Consider the following 22,762-nt stretch of genomic DNA (forward strand, 5'->3'; position numbering starts at 1 on the left):
GAGGTATTAGCCAAAGTCATCCAGCCAGCTTTCATGCCTAAAGTGGGACTAGAACTCACAATCACCTAGTTTCTAGGTCAGCCTCAGCCTTAGCTCTAGGTTACCACACCAAACTGGCTTCTGAGTTTTGATTTATTGCCTTATAGATACACAAAACAACACAATTTCAGCCTCATCCTGAATGCCTTAGCTTGGGTTCTTTAGAGTCATTGGTCACAACTCTGTATTATCCAGTCATTCATGCAAAATAGATAGGTTTAGTCTGTGGATTTTAAAATATAAGAGCTCAAAGAAAGAACCTACAGTATGTCAACCTTCTTCTTTCTTTTACAAACTGGCAGGAGACAAAGGCCGAAGGGCTGGCAGCCTTATCTTCACATATTCGCTTAATGAGGAGGACTGATATAGCCATCCTATCTTCTGCTGTTTGACATTAACTCAACCCTTTTTTCAGTTATTGCCATTCTCTTTTCAAGAAAAATATGGGAGTTTTTGTTGTTGTCGTAGCAGCAGCTGATGCCAATCGACCAGGAGAAGACTTCTGTTGTTAGAGGCTATCGCACAAAGCTTCTATAGACGAGGAGGAAATGGGGTGACAGATGTTATGGTTGTGTCTTTTTCTCTCAGAGGAGATAGAACAATCTGCCAGTATATGGTTTATTGATCCATTGGCTTTTGGGAATATTGATGAACATCCCTACATTGCCTCAGAATGTAAAACAAGCCAAAGAGAATGATCTATGCAATACGCACAATACAGGGCAAATATCTTCTCATCATGTACAAGAGTTTATAATGTGATGCATGCACAGGCACACTGCCCAAGTCTTTTTGTGGCCACGAGAGGCCCTCCTGACCAGGATTGTTGAAAACAGACTGCACAGTTTCCTGATATTTTGTCACGAGAAGTATTCAAAACTGTAGGAGAAGCTCTAAGACACACATCTTGTGAAAAGGCAAAGCCCAAAATTTCTTGCACAAAATCCGTTCCATCTCTTAACAGTCCTCAGTTCTTGTCCTCACAATTATGAGAGTGGACACCACTAATTTAAATGATTGTGTAAAGGCTCCCCCCCCCATAGATTGTGATGCCTGCTAAATGATATGTATCTCCTGCAGTGGAAAGTTTTCTCAAGTTAAATGCTTGAGGTAGTTCTGGTTGTGGTGACTCACCAGAATGCCATGATGAGCCTAACATTTTTTAACAAGATCTTAAACTGTTTTGATTGAAATTCTTTTTTCCCCCCAGAGATATACACATTTCTTAGAATGCTATAAGTTGGGACACAATTTGCAACCATTGGTTTGTAAATAAATAATAGTAATCTATCAGAGAGGAATATTTCACAATGACCATACTCCTCTGTGTTTCTACTACTACCTAGGTCCTAATCCTTAGGACTTGTAAGTTAGACACATGATAAAAAAAATTATTTATTTTGGCTATTTCAGATAGATCCGCTAGACAGGAATACATGCATGCTATAGACATGTGCTTTGTCTTGTTTCTCTTTTATTGGTTTGCCTTATCATAGATACCTTTCCTCCTTTTCCAGAAGAGTAAATATTCTTCTTTCGAAGCCAACCTGCCATGAGATGAGTAAAGTGAAATTTTGCACCAGGATAAACCCAAAACAAAAGTTCATTGTAATAAATTTTGTGAAGATGTTCTCACATTTCCTTCATATCCAATCAGAAATCAGCTCCTTACATTTGTGGTCAACTGACCGATTAGAGATGAGTTTTTATTAGAAGAATCAAAACTCTTATTTTAGTTTATTTTACAATCAAAGGAGCCTGAATTTGCTCAGAGCAATAATGTTTCAGTTCAGCGGAGTTCATAACTGATGACTGGATTGAGAGCCAAGGTAGTGGGATAATTTGAAATCTATTTATACCTTTGGGATTACTTATCACTTTTATGGCAGATTTGATTTTGAAAACGTTTCATGAACATTACCAAGAACCAAAACATATATCCTTAGCCACACAGTGAGCCACACATTGAATTATACAAGGACATTTATATGTCCTTTACATAGAGTTTATTGAACGACATGGCCTAGAGGTGAAGATGCTTGCCTCACTCTCAGGAGGTTGAGAGTTCAATCCTAGGCAGTGACAGATGTTTCTCTATCAGGGTGCAAAGAGAAAATGTCTTCTGCATAGGCATCAGGCAAAAAACATTCAGCTTCGTTCAGTTGTCCCAGTTCCACTCTGATAAAAAGGGGCTACAGGGCTATAAAAAGAATAAACAAATTATATACAGTATATTGTTGTTGTTAGTTGGGAAATTGTGTCTGACCCATCGCGACCCCATGGACAATGTTCCTTCAAGCCTTCCTGTCTTCTACCATCTTCTGGAGTCCATTTAAATTCACGCCTACTGCTTCAGTGACTCCATCCAGCCACCTCCTTCTCTGTCGTCCCCTTCTTCTATTGCCCTCAATCTTTTCCAGCATTAGGCTCTTCTCCGGTGAGTCCTTCCTTCTCATTAGGTGGCCAAAGTATTTGAGTTTCAAATATAGTATATTACTTTACTACAAATAGTTTGTATATTTGGAAAAAATCTTTAATGTATATGTAGAAGATTGCTTACAAGGGCACAGGAACACATAAGGCACATGTCTCTGGATGATTAAAGTAGCCCTGCCTTTTTTTTTTTCAGGTAGTGCAGCTGCTTTGATAGCTGCTCCTGGCTGTTTTCACATGTCAAGGCATTTTGCTTTATTAAGGGGAAAGAATGGAAGAAGGCCAAACTGAATGGACTCTTCTGAATACATCCCCAATGTTGTTTAATTTTGACTATTTGCAACATGAGGCACAGTCAGTTTCTTAATCCAAACTATTGTGGTGTGGTTTTGTATAGTTACATTAGCCTGCTGAACCCTGGCCTATAAATTTTTTAAATTAATTGACCTTTCTCTAGCCCTAATTTGATACATTAATACAATTTACTTTTCCCCCTACAATTCATTTTTCTGAAAGTAGCTTCCATCACCTTCACAAAGATGAATAATTCCTCTTGAATTTCCTTTCATGTTTCCCTGAAACCAAACTTAAGTAGCTTTGGTGAGATCTGCCATCAATATGACCATATTATCTTGTTTCTTAAAATGGCCAATGATTTTTAAAATCAAATTTTATGTTCAAGCATGACTTGAAAATTCTTCCATTGATTTCTGAGGAGTTTAATGTCCTGCTAAATCTAATTTCCTTGCAAATGTCATCCCATTCTATTTACGAATAACCAAAGAAAACTGCTACCACAGATGCTACTGCTAGTCCGTGAGTGAGATGAGCATTTTCTAGATTTGATATTTAAATAAATAATGTATGGGAGAATGGGACAACAATGCATAGTATGATCAGGCATACTAAGTCATTGGATGCATCTTGGTTACCTGGTATATTTTTACACAATCTGAAGATATTGCAGATGTATCAGGGTTGCTTCAACAAATCATATTTGACTGAACATAAAGGCTTAAGACTTGTGGACTTCAAGTCCCAGAATTCCCCAGCAGCATGGAGAATCCACAGATCTTAAAGTTATCAAGATTGGACACCCCTGACTTAGAGGCTGAAATTCTCTTGTGTATCTATTGCAAAGCAAAACGTCTTGTTTCTTAAAGAATAGTTTGAACTTAGAAAGTATAATTTGGAGCTGTATGGAAACCAGGATTTCAATAGTAGAAAATATATGTAGCTCAGAATTGAACTGTTGGGGTCTTGGGGGTTTGAGAGAGAAACTCCTGCAGAGAAACAACCAGAACCCCTGTCAGAATTCTGAAACCAGTTCTCCCAAAATACCAATATCTAAACTCCTATTTAAGCCCTCTTCATCGCTTTGCTTGTTGAATCATCTTTTTTTTTTTCTTCTTCATAAACCTGCTTGAGTTTTCCCTACTCTGAAGCTTCCCCATGTTTACATTCTCAGCACAGAAAAGATATTAGTGTACACAGTAGCACTTCTGTCATGTTTCTCTTTCAGTGATCTAAGGCTTCACTTGAAAAGGCCAGCTTCTGGGAAATAAGCGCACATTTAGTGTGACTTTAGCTTAAGGCCTTCCTTTGAGGAGACATTCCTAGGGACAAGAATGTGGAGCACGGCTGCAAACACTAAGTTCTTGAAGACTAGAAGATGTTGTCCTTGTTTTACACAAAAACAGCCAGCCAGTCTGAAGACCCAGGAGGAGTGAAAGGTCAATATTTTCTTTTGTTTTATCAGCTACCACAAGCTGAATAGCTGGCTTTGTCATTTCCAAAGGTTTCTCCTCCCTTTTTACTCAGAAAAAAAAAGACCTAGTAGTAACGCCACTCCAATTTACATCGTGAATGAAGGATTACAGACCCACATTTTTTTTCTCCTCTTTTACATATTTGCTACAATTTAATTTGCTAAAAAATACCTCATGGACAATGCTGTTTAGAGAGAAACTATTAATCCTACAAACTATTTACAAATATTTGTATAATGAAAGAGCTGAAATCTTTGCAATATACACTGTGTGCAATATACACTGTTTACCCTCCCCCTTTACTGGAAGATCTAGCATACTCTGTCAAATTTTGATTTAGCAAATAAATTTGTGCTAAGTCCATAATGCTTCTATATAATATTTATAGGCACAGTCATGCTTAAAGCATGCAGGGTCTTTTTTTTTTTTTTAAAAAAAAGTGCAGCGTTTAATTTACTAAGCATCTATTTATTTGGCTGCATGTCTTTTTTATTCCTCTGCTTTGGGGTCTGGCAAGGATAGGATTCCTACGGAAACTTGGCTTCATCCTCCTAAGAAAAGCATAGTTGAGATAATCACAAGTATTTACATATGTATAAGCAAAATTCTTACTACACTCCCAGCTTGCACTTCAAGATAGACAGTGGTTCCTCCCCACCCCTCGCGGTTCCTTCTTTCTTTTTTTGACAGCCAGTTAATAAAGACTCAACAATAAGCAGCTGCTTGTGATGTCATTTGGGACTTTGTCCACAGAGCTTGTATTTACAAGTACGGAGCCGCAGAAAAACTAACTGGCAGCAAACTTTATGTCTGCAGTTACAGTAGGACTTTCAACTGTGCTCATGATGAACTTGAGAGCTCACTCAGTCCTCCACACCAGAAATTTTTAAGGCTTGATAAATAAACACAGCATTTACTCAAGAGGATTCTGGACAGCAGGAAACTTCCACAGGTTTTTCATTTCTCTAGTACTGGAACAAGTTTTAATGGAGCAACAGCAAGTAAGGGATTTATTGTTATTATTATTATTATTTGCACATTTCTGATTCTTTTCTTGTCACTCTATTTACTAAGCTGGGGGTTAATATTAATTATCAAACTGGCAACTGTGTTGCTGTTAGGCAGAATTATAGTTAGATGGTTCAATATGTTTTGTGCATTTTCTCATAAAACAGGCATGTCAGAGCTGAGCCGGAGTTTGATTTTGACTTCAAATTTTATGGATATATTTATCTGTGCCTCTTTTTTGGGGTAATTGATTCATCTGTCTACAATTTTAAGGCTAAAGCTGTAATGAATATTTTGTCATTAGCTAAATATTGAATTTGAAATCACTCACCTACTTTTTATACTTTTGGATTATCGCTCAAATTATATTAGATAAGTCCTTCAAAATTGGATTACCTATTTTGATGTATTTAGACTTAGAAAAAACACAGATCTGCCCTGATCCATGGCACATAGGTTTTGAAAAATTTCAGGGCATCAAAAAAATGTGTGAAACTATACATGCAAAAAGGTCTTTATTAACCGTTGAACATGAAAGTTTGGATGATGTTACCAATAGTGCATAGGACGGAACATGACTGAGGAATGTTCAGTTTAATCTTTAGTAGTAAAAGGAGCAGCTTCAAATCAAAATTGCTGCATGCTACTGCAACATAAATTTTCAGAAAGTTTGGTGTACATTAATCCAAAATTACAAATAAAGCTGCATGAAATATTTACTAGACAGCAAGCAGAAAAAAGATGATGTGAATTTGCCATGCTGTCCCTTCTCACCCTCTGGGCAATCTTACTTACTCATGTTGACATGGAAGAGAACATAATAGGATTTAATGGGACTTAATCCCTTGTAAATCTGTCTAGAATTTGAGCTTTTGGATACAATCTCCAATGCACTTCCCTGGAGATAAGCCCCCTTTATGCCAAATGGGTATACTTCTGAATGATCGACCATAGGATTGTATTTTTAATCATCAAAGTCCCCATAGATATTTCATGGAATAATATATTTTACAATAATTTCTCATCCTTTCTTCCTATGCAAAAAGAGGTTGTTCTCAACCATTGCTCCGACTACCTCATAGAGGCAGAGAAGATGGTCAAAATACCTTCTTGTGTTCCCTTACCTTCTTTCTGTACCCTCTCTTCATAAGAATTCCATACTTTTAGCTTTGCCTGACCTTTTAAATTTCATAATTCTGATGAATCTTTTGGAACAAACTGTTCATATGTTTGCCATTCTGTGATTCACTTTTCACTCTAAGGATACTGATTCCACAAACCTAAAGGGGTAGATAAAATATAAGTACACATGAAAACCAAGCCCCCACATCTTCAATATAGAATACCGGTAGGTTTATTCAACCCATATCACCCAAGCCTTTTGTAATGGGCTGAGTTGAATTATTTTCATATTCTTTCTTATTTTAGTTTCACCTTGGGTTTCCTTTGATCATTAAATTTTTTTTGATCCCCAACCCACAAATTCTATGCCTATTTATTCAGAATGTTCTCAGCACCTAATTTATTTAATAATAATTCTATCTGTTTCTTTCATTTCATTGGAAACAATCCCAAACCAAGTAAGGAACAAAATACAGTAAGGGGCTTTGTAAGATTGAAAGATTGTAAAATTGAAGACAAAGCTAGATAATCTGTGGTTCATTCCCATTTGTACTTCCCCACAAAGCTCTCTCAGATAACACCACTGGAATTCAGCATCAAACCCACCATTTTTCACTAGTGTAATCTGATCTTAGCAAAATAACAAACCAAAAACCTGCCACACCAAATATTTCTGTTAGCTCTCTATGAGGCTTAACAAACCCAGTTTAAATCCCCAGACTTCCCTTGGGAAGAAAAGTTAATGAATGGAAAATGTAGCTCTTGGTTGCAAAAACCATTGCCCACCTCAAGTTTAGGATGTAAAGAATTTAAAATAAGGTGTTTACAAGTCCTGTGGATATCACTGTGGCGGGTTTTAGATCCTAACAAACAGTACGTTTAAATATATATATATATTAGTATATATATATACTAATGCAATTAGTAATGTATAATTACAATTGTAATTAAGATAAAGACCTTTACCAACCAATAGGGTAGTCCTTTGCATATAGTAGCACTTTTAAAAAATATCTGTGGTTTTTTATTATTTAAATATTATTATGTTATATAAATATTATATATAAATATTTGGAAATGCTAATTACTTCAGCATGTGTTTAACATAAGCATGAATTTATCTGACATGTTTCTGTGCGGATCTTCTCTACACATTTCACAATTTTATTCTAGTATTTATAAAATAAATAATACCATGTATAAGTCACCATATTTTTATCTTGAGAATATTCTTCATTGACTGTGTGTCACATATAAAGAGTGTTAAGTCCATCCAATGTGTCAGTCCAGTTACATTGAATATAAATTTGGTGATTCTGACAAAATATAAAGTACCCTTCTTGTTAGAATTCTCTAGGAACAAAATAAGATTAGACAGAAGCAAACATTTGTATAGTTCACAGGGTGGATAAATAAATCTGATTTTGGACCCAAGGAAGAGGTACTAGGGTTCTCAAGGTGGCATATAACCTTTGACCTTGATCTCGAGATTCTATCCTAGTGCTTAAAGGCTATGTAGCTTTGGATGGAGAGGAACCCTCTTTGACTCAATCAAGATTAACCTTGGATGGGGGTCATACTTTTCCATTAAAGAATGATGGACAATCTGTGATACTCATATCTCCTAGATGAACTGTGGCCAAGAAGTCATTGTGTGACTTCATCTGATCCACCAGTTGAACCATTTCCTAAATTGGGAGGCCCTTCAGATAGTCACTTATCACTCAGTTATTGCAATGTGTTCTACATAGGGCTGACCTTGAAGACCACTCAAAAACTTCAACTAGTCCAGAATGCAGCAGGTTGGCAGTGCTGGGCATGCATCAGTATGCCCATGTGATACTGTTTTGCAATCTGCACTGGTTCCTTTTGTGATTCTGGTTGTGATTCAAGGTGCTAGTTATACAGTGACCTGTATAGCCCTACAAGGCATAGATCCTAATTACTTGAGGCACCTACCTTCAATGGATTGAATCAATCCAATAGAGTTGACAAGCTTGGGGTCCTTTCAGTTAAAGAATATTATCTGTAAGACCCTAGAAGCATCCTTCTCTCCCACAGCATCTGCTCTCTGTAATGAGATTTCCCCTGATACCATGTGGGTCCCACCCTGCTGACATTCTGGAAAATCTTAAACACCTAGATCAGGGGTTCTCAACCTTGGCAACTTTAAGACTTGTGGACTTCAACTCCCAGAATTCCTCAGCCAGCTTTGCTTAAAGTTGCCAAGGTTGAGAACCCCTGACCTAGATGTTCTTCCAAGCTAGGGTGCTTGGGGCCCCTTCTGGATTGTGCGTTGGTGAGGTTGCCATTTTTTTTGTGACTTACTCTTTTATTCTCTTATAATTATTGCATTTTGTTTTTATGTTTGTTAGTTTTATTGTACACTGGCCAAAGTCAGTTGTAGTTGGGCAATGTCTAAATGGAATAAATCAAATTAAACAGAAGGGTAAAATTATACTTAGTACACTTCCATGCTGCTATTATTTGAATTTCTTAAACCTTGGAAGCAGTCTGAAGACAATCTTTCTTTTTTTTCTGATTTAAATGTTTCTGAGAAGAGAGGATAAAGGCCTTCACTGAGCTCCAGCAAAATCTGCAGCAACATATCTTCCAATCTTTACTTCCACCTCCATATGAAAGGAAGAGGAAAAAAAAAAAACTTCAGAGCTTAGCATTTTGGTTTCTTCTTCCAGTGATGAAATAAAGCAGGATGTTGACACCTACATCTCAGTGTGATCCCTATTTCTTTTATTGGCTATAAGAGAGAATTACATAGCCCTCAAATATGAAAAGGCCTGGAGTTCCAGAACTGGAAGGAGAGATTTTAAAAGTATCTTTTCCAATGCTGAAAGGGATCTACAGTTTCCCCAAAACAAAACAACAAAACAAAAATACCCTACCTTTGGAGCACTTTCAGCTGCACTACACTTGACCTAGAAATTAATCAACCAACAACACTAGTAAGGTAATAAGAACATTGAAATCCAGACCTCCTTTGAAGCGGCCCACAATACTTGCACAGAAGTGTCTTAATCTGTAACAAAAACAGACCCAGAGAGATAGAATTAAGCTATAATGGGAGTTGCTTGTTTGCGGCTTACTTCAGTGTATGAATCTGGTTTGTAAAGCATGGTTTGTGGCTTAGTGAAGCCACAAATAAGTCATTTGTGACTTACTCAACGGTTAAGCAATGTAATATATAAACCAGACGGTGTAATATGTGAAGCAGACTGTAAGAAAGGGGAGAAAGAAATCTTGCTGGTTCTTATTCTCTGAGGGAAATGGAAAAAGGAATTATGATTTAAGGATGCGAGACAGATACCTGGTTGGAAACTGACTCAGCTAAGGAGGAGGTAAAGGGCCTGTTCGGAGAATGACAAAGACAAATTCTTGAAAGGAAGGCAGAGAAAACAAAATGCAACTGTATGGGTTTTTCCTTGTTAACACAGGTATAGATTCAGGTCAAAAGACTCCTAAGTTATTGGATTTGTAGTGCTTTACCTCATTCCCTTCTAAAGCTTAATTCAACTGATAGCATAGTGATGCATGGCAATGTTAAGAGGCTTCATCCTATCTGACTACTGGTTGAGATTATTTCCTTATCAATATGAATAAGGGGGAAACCTCAGCTTTAATTTACTTTCTACTGCCAAATCTCTACCTGGCTAATATATCAATTAGTGAATGATTTTCATTCTCCTGGCAATAGTTAACCATTCACCTGCTCTCATGCTTGGGTTTAAAGCAGAATGGACCATTGTATAAATTAGAGCCAACAGGGTGTAGTGAAATTTGTATTATATCTAAGAAAGAATCTCTGAATTTAAAGTCAACTAGAAATGAGGTAAATATTATGGTGTACCACAGGGGTTGGTGCTCTCTTTGCTCCTATTCAACAACTGCAAGAGGCCCCTGGGCGCTCTCATCTGCCACAATGGGGGTAAGGTATACTAACATACTAACAATATACTAACAGCATACTAACTATATACTGTATCTCTGAATTAAGCATTGCCACAAACATCTTGTTCCTGTGAGGATTTGGGGATCTGAGTGGGAAACAACAAGTTTCAGCTAAACTGGCAAGACTGAGTGGTTTTATGTGCTGGGACCTGCTGGTTCTTGATGCTGGATAGGGTTGCGCTTACCCAAACAGTTTCCGTGCACAATCTGGGGGTCTCCCTGGGCTCATGACTCCAGCTCAAAGAGCAGGTGGGTAAGAGGGCCTTTGCACAGCTTTGTGTTGCGTCCACTTGTGCCCATTGCCAGATCAGGGGGAGCTTTGCTTACAATCAGTCATGTCCCAGTAACTACCTGATTGGATTACTGTAATGTGCTTTACAGTAATCCCATGAAGAGTATAGGGAAGCTTCAGTTGGTGCAAAATGCAGTACTTTGGGCTTCTAGAGCAGCACATATTACATTTCTGCTCTGTGAGTTGCATTGGTTGCCAAGCTTACTTCCAGATCCAATTCAAGGTGTTGTTTTTGATTTTTAAAACCTTCGTGGTATTGGGCTGGTTTACCTGAGGACTACCTCTCTTCAATTACATCTGTCAATCCCATTAGAATAGGCATGTCCAACTGCTAGCTCACGGGCCGGATGCATCACGCCAAAACTGCACCACCCTATTGCCAGCAATGAGGAAAAAGTCACGATATGTTGCGCGATGTCACGTGAAATCGCGAGTTTGACATGCCTGCATTAGAGCCAGCAAAGAGGCATCCTGCAAGTATGTTAGGGAACTATGCTTGACGTAGGTGAGCCTTTTCTACTATGGTGCCCTCCCCCCCCCCGTGAAATAGATTAGCACAGCCTCTCCTTATTTTGCAGAACTTCATCAAAACTTGTCTATGTCATAAGATCTGGGGGATTCCCAAGGAACCAATGAGATCATGAAATGGCTCCATTGTTACTGTTAACATCTCATTTATGCCTTATGGCAGACATGTCAGACACAAGGCCTGGGGGCTGGATGCGGCCCACAAAGTGGTTTCATGTGGCTCATGAAGCCATCCTGGAAACAGTGAGGGAACGGCCCCCGCTGCCTTGGTCCTGGCCCAGGCCAGCCGAGAGCCAATGTACAATTTTGTGTGGCCATCTATGCTGAAACGCATTCAGCCTTAGCTATACAAGGCTGTCTAGAAAAAGCGAGGAACCAGCCCCTGCTGTGTTGGCCCCGCCCCCTGGGTGCATGCTGGGGAGGTGTCACCCTTTGTGAGGAATGAAGAAATGGACCATGCCTTGGTGCTTGCCTTGGTCCCACTCCCTTCTGTCAGAGACCCTCAGATCTGTCCCACTCCTTCCCAGGCCCCCACAGGCACCCTTGATGCGAATAATGTAGAGCTGGCCATGCCCACCCATTAGGCCACACCCACTCCATCCATGCCCACCCAGTAGGCCGCACCCACCCTGACCACACCCATCCGGTCCCAGAGGGCAACCCCAATGCTGATGCAGCCCTCAATGAAATTGAATTTGACATCCCTGCCTTATGGCCTTTAAAACTTTTTTAATAATGACTTTTTAAATATATATATATTCATTGTTTAATATTTTGTTATAAGCCATCCAGAGTCACTGTGAGAAGCTCTATGAATTTGACATTTAGGTAAATAAATAAAAATAAACACTTTCAGTAGCCAATTTTTTTTGTTAGTTTCTGATAGTTACCGAATTGATCAAGAAACTGAAGCATATGATCGTTCTTTAAAACCTCTTGCCATGGTGATTACTTTTGACTGGCACTGAGGTATCAAACTCCATGTAGTGTGACAGACAGTGCTGAACGCTGTGGTGGGAATTGCCTTTTGCACTGTGAACAATGCGAATTTAATGCCAAGGCAGCCTGGTTAATAAAACAGCCGGTAAATATTATGCTGCGGAAAGATGGACATTTATAGAACCAATGTTTCTGTTGAGCCCCGTGTTTTGATAGACTTGCCACGGAAAGATCCAGTTTGTTTTCTCAGACTCAGATGAGGTCTGGATGGCCTGAATGCATAATAGATCTGTGCAGCTGGAAATTTGTGTCGCAAATTATTTTCTTTGACAGTGCTAATTGATTATAAGGCTCCAGCCTTATCTCAATTGTTAAATTCAACAGTTCTCCCTCCTTCTCCTCCTTTTTCTTGCCTCTTCCTCCTTTCTTTTTCTTTTCCTTTGAAAATATAAAATGAGAACACTGGCGGGATAATCTGCCTACCTTTAAAAGGAAAAAATAATAATCACAGATGGAAAATAAGGCACTATTAGGACAGGCTGCTCTGAGAGAGATGGAAATAAATCAGAATAATAAACTATCCTTTATTAAGAAACTTTTGGTTTTGTATATTTTAAAGAAAGGGCGTTTGTGTAGGCAAAAATTCCTTTCACACAGTCACATATTCATGGGCAGCTTTCATATGCTTTGCATGACTATTATGTTGGATACAGTTATGCTGCTATTGTATCATATTAGTCTTCTTGTGGAGCTGGTTTTGATGTCATAATTGTGATTTAGTAAGATTTACTGGGACTTAATTTACTGGAACATGATTTAATCTTAATCATTATATTGAGAAAGGGAAAAATTTGCTTAATTTGAGTTTTTAAGCTATAATACGAATGTATCTCCTGATCCTTCCTCAACAGTAACATAGCTCAGAGATGGGCAACCTGTGTGCCAAAGCATAACACCTATTTGGCATTTTGAGGCTGAGCCATCAAAAAGCCATTCAGCAAAAGTGCAAAAATTTGGTGGCACTTTTTTTTTTAAGTAGAAGGCTTCTGTAGCTCTTCCACTCTCATTTCCACCTTCTTTCCCAAAACCAGAAATCACTGTTTCCTTCCTCAGGTCAATTTTGGTATATTATTAGTATTTTGAAGGGACCCTAAAAGAAAGGGAGAAGGAATCATAATTGGGAGGAAACCGATTCATTTAAATCCTTCGCTTCCCACCTCTAAACTCAGTCTCCAGCATACAGCTTCAATTTGTTTGGGAGGAGCCTAAAGAGATTTAAGATGGGAGTCTTCAGACTTGGCCCTTTTATGACTGTGGACTTCAACCACAAGCCAGCCTGCCTGGCTGAGGAATTCTGGGAGTTGAAGTCCACAAATTATAAAAGGGCCAAGTTTGAAGACCCCTGATTTAAGACATTTTGATAGGGATGCAGTTCCCTGGTGGACAGGGGTTTTCTCTCTTGCTTGAGCTTTCCAAGTAGAGGCTGAAGATGGTTGGAGACCTGCTGGAGATGGTTGGCTTCTGCTAGATCAGTGGTTCTCAACCTTTCTAATGTCGCGACCCCATAATACAGTTCCCCATGTTGTGGTGACCCCCAACCACTTATACATCACCAGGTGCCAGGAGCGTGGCCAAAGAAAAGGGGGAAAAATGGCGGACAGCCTTGTTTGGCGACCCCCGTGAAATGGTTGTTCAACCCCAAATGGGGTCCCGACCCACAGGTTGAGAACCACTGTGCTAGATGATCTACAATGGCTCCTTTGATTCTAAAGAGAATCAAAAGTATTTCCATGCCATGGGAAATCCTCATGTGTATTTAAAGGTTGCACATTGAAAATGCTACAAATAGACAGTTGCTAGTTGTTTTAAAATGAAGGTATTTGGTTTCTTTGGTTTGATGCCCTAATTATATAAGGGAAGGAATTGAGTATGTCTAGTCCAGATGTCTGAACCTTGACAACTTTAAGACTTGTGGACTTCAGCTCCCAGCATTCCTCAGCCAGCATAGCTGGCTTAGGAATTCTGGGAGCTGAAGTCCACAAGTCTTAAAGTTGTCAAGGTTGCAGACCCTTGGTCTAGTCCAATGAAAGGAAGGAGTGGACAGCTGTCTTCCAATATCTCATGGGTTGCCATAAAGAAGAGGGGGTCAAGCTATTCTCCAAAGCACGTGAAGGCAGGACAAGAAGCAACAGATGGAAACTAATCAAGGAGAGAAGCAACCTAGAACTAAGGAGAAATTTCCTGACAGCGAGAACAATTAAACAATGGAATGGCTTGCCTTCAGGGGTTGTGGGTGTTCCATCACTGGAGGTTTCATGAAGAGATTGGACAACCATCTGATTGAAATGGTATAGGGTCTCTGTCTAGAGCAGTGGTTCTCAACCTTTTTAATGCCGTGACCCCCAACCGGTCGTAAGTTGAGGACTACCCAACCGGTTGTAAGTCGAGGACTATCCAACCGGTCATAAGTCGAGGACTTTCCCTGCCCGGGGGCGCCACACATGCGTGGTGCCGCCCCCTGCGCCGGCCAAGGCTTAGCTGGCAAGCGGCAGAGACGGAGCAGGGCAACCACTGGCTGGGCCACCAGCTGGCTCAGCCCAAGGGAGGTAAGGCACCCGCCAGGCCCCATGCGCGCCAACAACCCTCCCTGTCCCCGCCGGCCTCCCACCTCCCACCCCTGGCCCTCTTTTACTTACATTTTTAGAAGTTGCTCAGCAGGGAGGGGTGGAAACTTCCAGACAGCTCATCTTTGCTGCAGACAACTTGCAGCACTGTTTGCAGAATGGACTTTTGGCAGACTCAGCAGGGCAGAGACAGCCTGGACAATTCCTACTGGCTTTTGAAAGCCAATAGAATTAAACTCTATTCAAGAGAGTCTATTCTATTGGCTTTCAAAAGCCAAAAGAATAAAAGGGAGTAGCACAGCTAAGGAAAGGGGGAAAAATGGCGGACTGCATTGTTTGGCGACCCCCGTGAAATGGTCGTTCGACCCCAAATGGGGTCGCGACCCACAGGTTGAGAACCACTGGTCTAGAGGAGGGGGTTGGACTAGAAGACCAATTCTGTTATTCTATAACAGAGGTCCCCAAGTTGGCTGAGGAATTCTGGGAGTTGAAGTCCACAAGTCTTAAAGTTGCCAAGGTTGGAGACCCCTGTTCTATAAGATAGCTAAACTGGTTTTTAAAAGACTTTCTGCCACCTACCCCATGCTCATGGCACCATAAACATCACAGGTGTGTCTTTTCAAAGACAGGATCTCTAAATTATGAGACAGCTCTGAAATCAATTGTATTGTAGATTGCAATTTGGCCATTCCACATTTGTTTTGCAGAGTAGGTAAGCAGACAACTTTCCATATTCCTCTCTCTCTCTCTCTCTCTCTCTCTCTCACACACACACACACACACTTTTATTCTTTTAAATGAGTTTGCTTCCTGTCCTGGAGTAAATCTGCTCACACTAAGTCCTTTTAAAACACACTTTTGCTGGTAGAATTTGGAGGTGAGTATTGCCAGCAGAGGGCCATGTTAAGCTGAATAATATGGCGATAAGTAATTTAAATAAATATTTACTTTTATAAGCATTTTAAAGGACAGGATTTGTACAGGGTATTTGATGGCTTTGATTTTTTTTTTTTTGAAAAAAATAGGAAACCAGTATTATTTGTAGTTAATGTAGAAATGTTTTCATCGAACTGAATTAGAACAAAATTTGTAATTTAAGAAAAAAAAAAAACAAGCAAAGGAATTCCCAAGTATAATCTTTCTGTGAATAACTGCTTTATCCAAAGTATAATCTTTCTGTGAATAACTGCTTTATCCAATAAATCAAGAACTACACAGGTCCTTTATTGATTGGATCAATAAAGGATCAACATAAAACCATTCGTTTAGTGACAATGGCACTAAAAAAGGGACTTATGACTGGTTTTCAACTTACTTACCACTGTTTCAGCATCCCCCTGATCACAGGATCAAAATTCAGAGGCTTGGCAATTGACGTATAATTATGACGGTCGCAGTGTCCCAGGGTCTTGTGATCCTTTTTTGTGACTTTCTGCCAAGCAAAGTCAATGGGGAAGCCAGATTCACTCAACAACCATGTTAGCCAACTTAACAGCTGCAGTGATTCACTTAACAACTATGGCGAGAAAGGTTAGAAAATGGGGCAAAACTCACTTAACACCAGTCTGGGTTGGCAACAAAAAATTTTGGGCTCAGTTGTGGTTGTAAGTCGAGGACTACCTGTATAGATAGGCATATTTGGGGGGGAAAGTGATAAAATTATTAGCGGAACTTTTTCAATTTGAAGCCTATGTCAACAGTAAACAATGAAGGACAAAGAAAGCATTACCTTTTATGATTCATGTACTTTTAATGGATGTGAATCATATACACAGGGGCTACCAATGCTAATTCTGTTGGTACTCTGGGATTTTTTCGGTAAAGAGTTAAGCTAAAACACTGGCTTTTTCTGAAAGTGGTCTGTTTATACTTCACGCTATATGCACATTTTACTGCTTGCTTGTAAAGGGTCATTTATTACCCACCCACAATTGTTTGTCCTTTGAACAGATGCTAAAGGAATCATCCTTAAGGGTTGACTTCTCCATAGAACCTAATTACATCTGGCACAAAAGATTAACAGATGTTATAATTGTCTTTATGTTCTGATGAAACGGTTTTCTGCACGATTTGGTTTCCACTCTTTCACCTGGCAACACTGTTCCTGGCATGGACGGCTACATGGATAATGAACATGGCACTTCAATTTGTTTACAGTGATTGTTATCGGATTCACAATTTCCTCCTCATTTTATTAGCTAAGTGTTAGCATAGTTTATGTATTTGCAAGCACAATGGTTATAAAATGCACATATAATTGCCTACTTAGCTTTCTCTCCTCTGCACTTAAGACATTATTGCTTCTGATGTAGTTGCAGAAGAGAGAGACGTATTACTTATAAAACTGTTTGCATAGACTGCAAATCAGGTGTGAACCAAGGAAAAAGTAGTACAGGAGTTCCATTTTAGTAGGAAACAGGCAACGTCCATCTATTTGTCACCTTAGCCAGATGTGGCCTCTTATTAGATAGATAAAGCATCAATGATACGTGACAGATGTTGGAAAGCAGAAGATATTAGAAAGACATTCCTTCTGATCCTTCAAGCATTTTCTCTTTGCCTCTCCTATCTCGTAAGCTGGACCGCTGCCATCATCAGCATCCAAGAATTTGTCTGCACTATTGAGCTGAAATGCTTTCCACCCATCCTTGAGCTGGCAAGGACCAGCTTGAGAGTTTCTGTCATCATTCTCACCTCTGTTCCCAGTCCCACCCACCCACTCCATGTAATGGATGAAAAAAGCTCATAAATAATATACCTGTTGTGAATGTCCTTGGAGACTGTGGGAATAAGGGAGAAACATAATATTAATCCAGCACAGTTAGAGATGGTTTAAACTTGGTCTATTTTGGTGTAGTGGTTAAGGCATCAGGCTAGAGAATGGGAGGCAGTGAGCTCTAGTCCTACCTTAGCTATGAAAATGAGCTGCATGCCCTTGAACCAGTCAGTCTCTTTCAGACCTCACAGTGTTGTTGTGGGGAAAATAGAAAATTGGAAATAGAAAATAAGGGGAGGAAGGAGTATTGCCTATGTTATACAAACTAGATACATGGAGGAAAAATGGAGGAAGATGGCTACCTTGATTTCTTGTTTGAGATTTTTCTAGATGCAACTTATTGACTGCTATAAGATGAAATGCTGTGTACACACCCCTAGGCCTGATCTGACAAAACTGCTTTCATAATTTAATAGCAGTAGCACCTAGATTTATATACCGCTTCACAGCCCTCTCTAAGCTGTTTACAGAGTCAGCACATCGCCCCCAACAATCTAGGTCCTCATTTTACTGACCTCGGAAGGTTGAATCAACCTTGAGCTGGTCAAGATCGAACTGCCGAACTGCTGGCAGCCGGCAGTCAGCAGAAGTAGCTTGCAGTACTGCGTTCTAATCACTGAGCCAATCAGGGCTCTGATCAAAACCATTGAACTCTTTTTCTGTTATTATATGAGCTGGTGTCACTTAACTATTCAAAAATCCTTTGGAGTCTCTGGAATGGGCAACATTCAGTCTTGTGTAGAAATGAATAAATAACACGGATCACTTTCAGTCTGGATATTAAATTTCAGCCCTCTGTACAGTCCAGAGATAAAGTTCATCGAGTCTACAGCTGACCTGTTCTAAGTTTGCAACTATATAATGTATCCCATTACTTTGAATCAGTGGGATTCACTTCTGAATACATGCAGAGGAATATTATAGCTTGCCTTACTTCTCCTTTTAATTCTAACTTTAGAAAAAACAATCCCATTCCTCTGGTATCAAAAACATTCCAAGAGTAGGTTTCCATCAAGAATCAACACAAATTATTTTATCATCTGATCGATACTGTCTTCTGCAGTGAACCTTAATTGTACAGACCTATGACTGTAGTTGAATGTGATATGTTGCTATGTTGTCCAGCAAACTGTTACTCATAATTAGAATTCAACCCATAATAAAGTTTGATTGGTTACCCACATAGATTTTCCTTATGACTTTGATAGCATTCAGCAATGTTGTGCAAACTTCAGGATTTCTGAAACTATGTTCAACATCAACAGACAAGGATATCTTGGCAATGCATAGGATAAAACGGCATACTGAGTGTGATTGGGAACTTCTCAGCAGTGATCACTGAGCATTTATCAAAATATTGATATACTGTATCTGTTGTAGAGAAAACTCTTGTGATTCTCAGTGAAGGAAAACTATAAATGAGCATATTATATATTCCTGAAACAAGATCTGACAATGCCCAAGTTGTCTTTGATATACACATTTTTACTATATATCCAATTTTTTGTGGGGTAACTGTGAATCAATGAAACCCTTCAAGTCCTTGGAATATAGCTTGAGATTTCCTATCTTTGTTACTATAAGCGTCAGAATAGGATAGTTTCATCAATAAAATTATATTACTCTTTGATCAATTCAGAAAATCACCTTTAGCAAGATTTCAGGATGTGTCATTGCTATTTTCTACACTAGACACAAAATAAAGTTAATGGTGGCCTTTTCAGTTTATGAAATGGAAAGCCTTGTGTATTTGGCTTTTACAGCTTAGTGACCTTCTACCTATTTATAACTGAAATCAAGATTCTTCTAAATGGCCTTGAAATATATATGGTAGGGAGTAAGGGGAGTTAAGAACAAAATTTTGGTAGATTAACAATGATATGTGTAGCACTTTATTTATACAGACACCTGTTCATCATCAACTTTTTCATATTTGATTTTAGTCATTGAACAGCAATCTTGTAGGAGTAGCTTATACCCACTGCTCATGTGGTCTGAATCTAAAGTGCTGTTCTTTGGGTTACAGGCTAATATTCCAATTGGCAGAAGTATGAGCTATTTAACAGTCTGCATCACCATTACTAATAAAACAAGCCTAGTCTAGCTGGTGGCAGCATCTAACCCAACTTTGCTAATCTTGTAAAATTAAGCATGCTGGACCTGGCTACTCCTTGGATGGGAACTCACCTGAAAAACTCAGGTCTTTAGGTAACACTAGAAAGCTGAAAACCCTTAAGGTAAATCCATATAGAAAGCTACTTCTATACAGTCCCTGAGAAAACTATATGGGGAGCAGGATGTGAAATTATCAAAGACAAGCTCAATTTGAAAACTTTACCTAATTCTGCCCACTGCCAGCAGTTCAATTATCACCAGCTCAAGGTTGACTCAGCTTTACTGAGGTCAGTAAAAAGAGGACCCAGATTGTTGCGGCAATATGTGAACTGCTTAGAGAGGGCTGAAAAACACAATGAAGTAGTATATAACAGGGCTTTTCAACCTTTTCACCCATTGTACCACTTTTAGGATATGGCAACATCCGAGTACAACCAGTCGCCTAGCAAGGTGTCAAAAACTTGATGACCCCCCCAAAATGAAAAAAGTGATAAAGTACAGGTAGTCCTCGACTTACAACAGTTTGCTTAGTGACTCTTAGAAGTTACAACTGCACTGAAGAAAGTGCCCCCCAAGCCACAGCCGAGGAAGATACCTGTCTGCCCACCCGGCGACGCTCTTCCTCCTGTCCGAGGTTTTCATTGTTGTGAACATTTCTGTTGAGGATTGGCAGCAGGGGTGGGGTTTGGCTTTTATTCCCCCTGTCTGCGGGGTGGTTGCAGCAGGTTTTGGTCACTTCACATGACCCTGGGACACTGTGACTGTCATAAATATGAATCAGTTGCCAAGCAATTGAATATAAATCACAAGACCCTGGAGATGCTGCAACATTCCAGCTGATCGGCGCTTCTTCTGGGCTCAGCAGAAGTGCCAGGATCAGTGCCGCTTTCCAACTGATTGGTGCTTCTTCAGGGCTCAGCAGAAGCACCAGGATCAGCACCAAGTTCCAGCTGGAGCCTGGCACTGATCCTGGCGCTTCCACTGAGCCTTGACACCCTGAAGAAGCACTGATCATCTGGAAAGCGGCACTCATCCTGGCACTTCTGCTGAGCCCTGACAGCCCTGCAGCTCCAGCCATCTCTCGCTTAGGCTTGTGCGGTGCTGCCACCGGTTCAGCTCATTCCCCTCCCCCGCTACTTTTCTAGGATGGTCACGTACCACCTGCCAGGTGCCAATGTACCACAGGTGGTACCCATACCACTGGTTAAAAAGCCCTGGTATATAAGTCTAAGTCAGGGGTCTTCAAACTTGGTCCTTTTATGACTTGTGAACTTCAACTCCCAGAATTCCTCAGCCAGCGTGTCTGGCTGAGGAATTCTGGGAGTTGAAGTTCACAAGTCATAAAAGGGCCAAGTTTGAAGACCCCTGGTCTAAGTGCTATTGCTATTGCTTTACAACTTCAACTCCTATAATTCCTGAGCCAGCATGCCTATTCCTGCCTTAAAGCAAACCTTCATTTTCAAATATTTTCATATGAAATATTTCATATGAAATAATTTTAGATTTCATATATAGAATCGTATAAATTATGACCAAGAAGATGCCAGCTGTATTGCTTCATGATTCTACCGCTTGAAGAAAAGAATGATGTAACACAATATTCTTGAATAGTTCTATTTAGGTTGTAATGGCAAATATTATACAAACTATGTAAAATATTTACTGACACTGCTATAGAGCATTGAGAACACTAAAGAAGTAGCAAAGTAAGAGAATAACTTGGATTATTCTATGTGTTCAGACATGATTTGATTAACTATAGTTTGTTGAATAAGCTATACTTAACACAGTCAATAACAAACCACATTGTGATTGAATGCAATCTGCAAACTAATCAATCAAGCAAACCATTTATATCTTGTTTGCATGTGATATATAAACTAAGAATGATTCTTTATTCAGTTTCTACTGAATGAAATGCATTCATTATTAATTTTTATATGGAGACTAAATTAATATTTAATTGGTGGTTATTTGGCCACTGATCAACCAGACTGTAATGGAAACTTGATTACAATTTTTTTTTCCTGAAGAGAAATTAAAATATTTATCCACATTTCCTATCCCCAAAAATATTTTCTAAAGTTACTGTTCTTATTTTCTTCCTCTCTGCCTTTTCTTTTGAAATAACGGAATGCAGCCGAGGCAAGCAAAATGAGTTGATGGCACAAAGTGTAGGAGAATTATGGACTGTGAATGTGGTTCATGAGCATTTTTTTAAAATTTACATTTTCATTCATTTCCTGGCAGATGGCAGCAAGTCATCTGCAACTATGAGTATCTCTTCAAAGGGAGAAAAGTAAACCTCTCCCTGTTAACAGCTGACTGCCTCTGGGGGATGGAAGACTTTGCTCTTATTTTACTGTACATATATTCAAAGCAAACCTCTCAACCTAATATTTATACAATTTGGGCCAGACCCATCAGTTGCTGAAAGAGAAGAATCAGAGGAGATCAAGGGAAAGGAGAATCTAGTTTTCTATTGCTGCCTTTGATAAGTGCTCCCTCTAGTATATTTTACAGCATTTTAGACTCTGCATCTTTAATATAAAAATTCTTCCATGTATCCCTGTGGCATGTGACCCTGCATTTTATAATTCCATGATGGAGACCTTTTCTTGCACATGTAATATGTCACAGAATGGCTAGTCAGGATTGAATCTGGTGTGATTATCTTAAGAAATTTACCCCTTATGAGATTTACAAGATACAAGCTAGATTAGTGTTTCTCAACTTCAGCAACTTTAAGGTGTATAGACTTCAATTCCCAGAATTCCCCAGCCAGCATTGAACTCCACACATCTCAAAGTTGCTGAGGCTGAAAAAATACTAAGCTAGATGAGCTCCATCTCCAACTTTCCCTCAAAGGTGTACTCTGTCCAATGTTGATAATATTCCGTAAGCTTATATTATTCCAGCGACTCTTGACTTCTAGATGTCCTGAGTGGGGCATTCATCCCTACCTTTAAGTTTGGGATTTTATGCTTATATCCTTTTTAATTTTGTGTATTGTTGTATGCCTAGAATTCTTTAGGATTGAGTATATCATAAGCATTGCAAATAAACAAATAAATGCAAACAAATGATACATTCATTGTTATAACTAGATTTACAAAAAGTAAGAAACCATTAGTGAGATCTTTTCTGCAAG

At 39.3% G+C, this 22,762-nt stretch overlaps 1 protein-coding gene across 12 annotated transcripts in view; it reads left to right on the forward strand.

Annotated features, from left to right (window-relative positions):
• NCKAP5 (NCK associated protein 5) overlaps positions 1–22,762 on the forward strand; it is a 656,435-nt gene that overhangs the window by 59,902 nt on the left and 573,771 nt on the right. Inside the window, exon 1 of one of the 12 annotated variants that reach the window (XM_039328227.1) lies at positions 4,820–5,242. The exons of the other annotated variants lie outside the window; for them this stretch is intronic. The gene's annotated coding sequence lies outside the window, so the exon portion shown is untranslated. Of the gene's footprint in view, positions 1–4,819; positions 5,243–22,762 lie in introns of those variants that run through there. 12 annotated transcript variants of the gene reach the window in all.

Source organism: Crotalus tigris, unplaced genomic scaffold (genome assembly GCF_016545835.1).
Source record: "Crotalus tigris isolate CLP2741 ecotype Arizona unplaced genomic scaffold, ASM1654583v1 scf7180000024374.3283719, whole genome shotgun sequence".
Classification (NCBI taxonomy): Eukaryota; Metazoa; Chordata; class Lepidosauria; order Squamata; family Viperidae; genus Crotalus; species Crotalus tigris.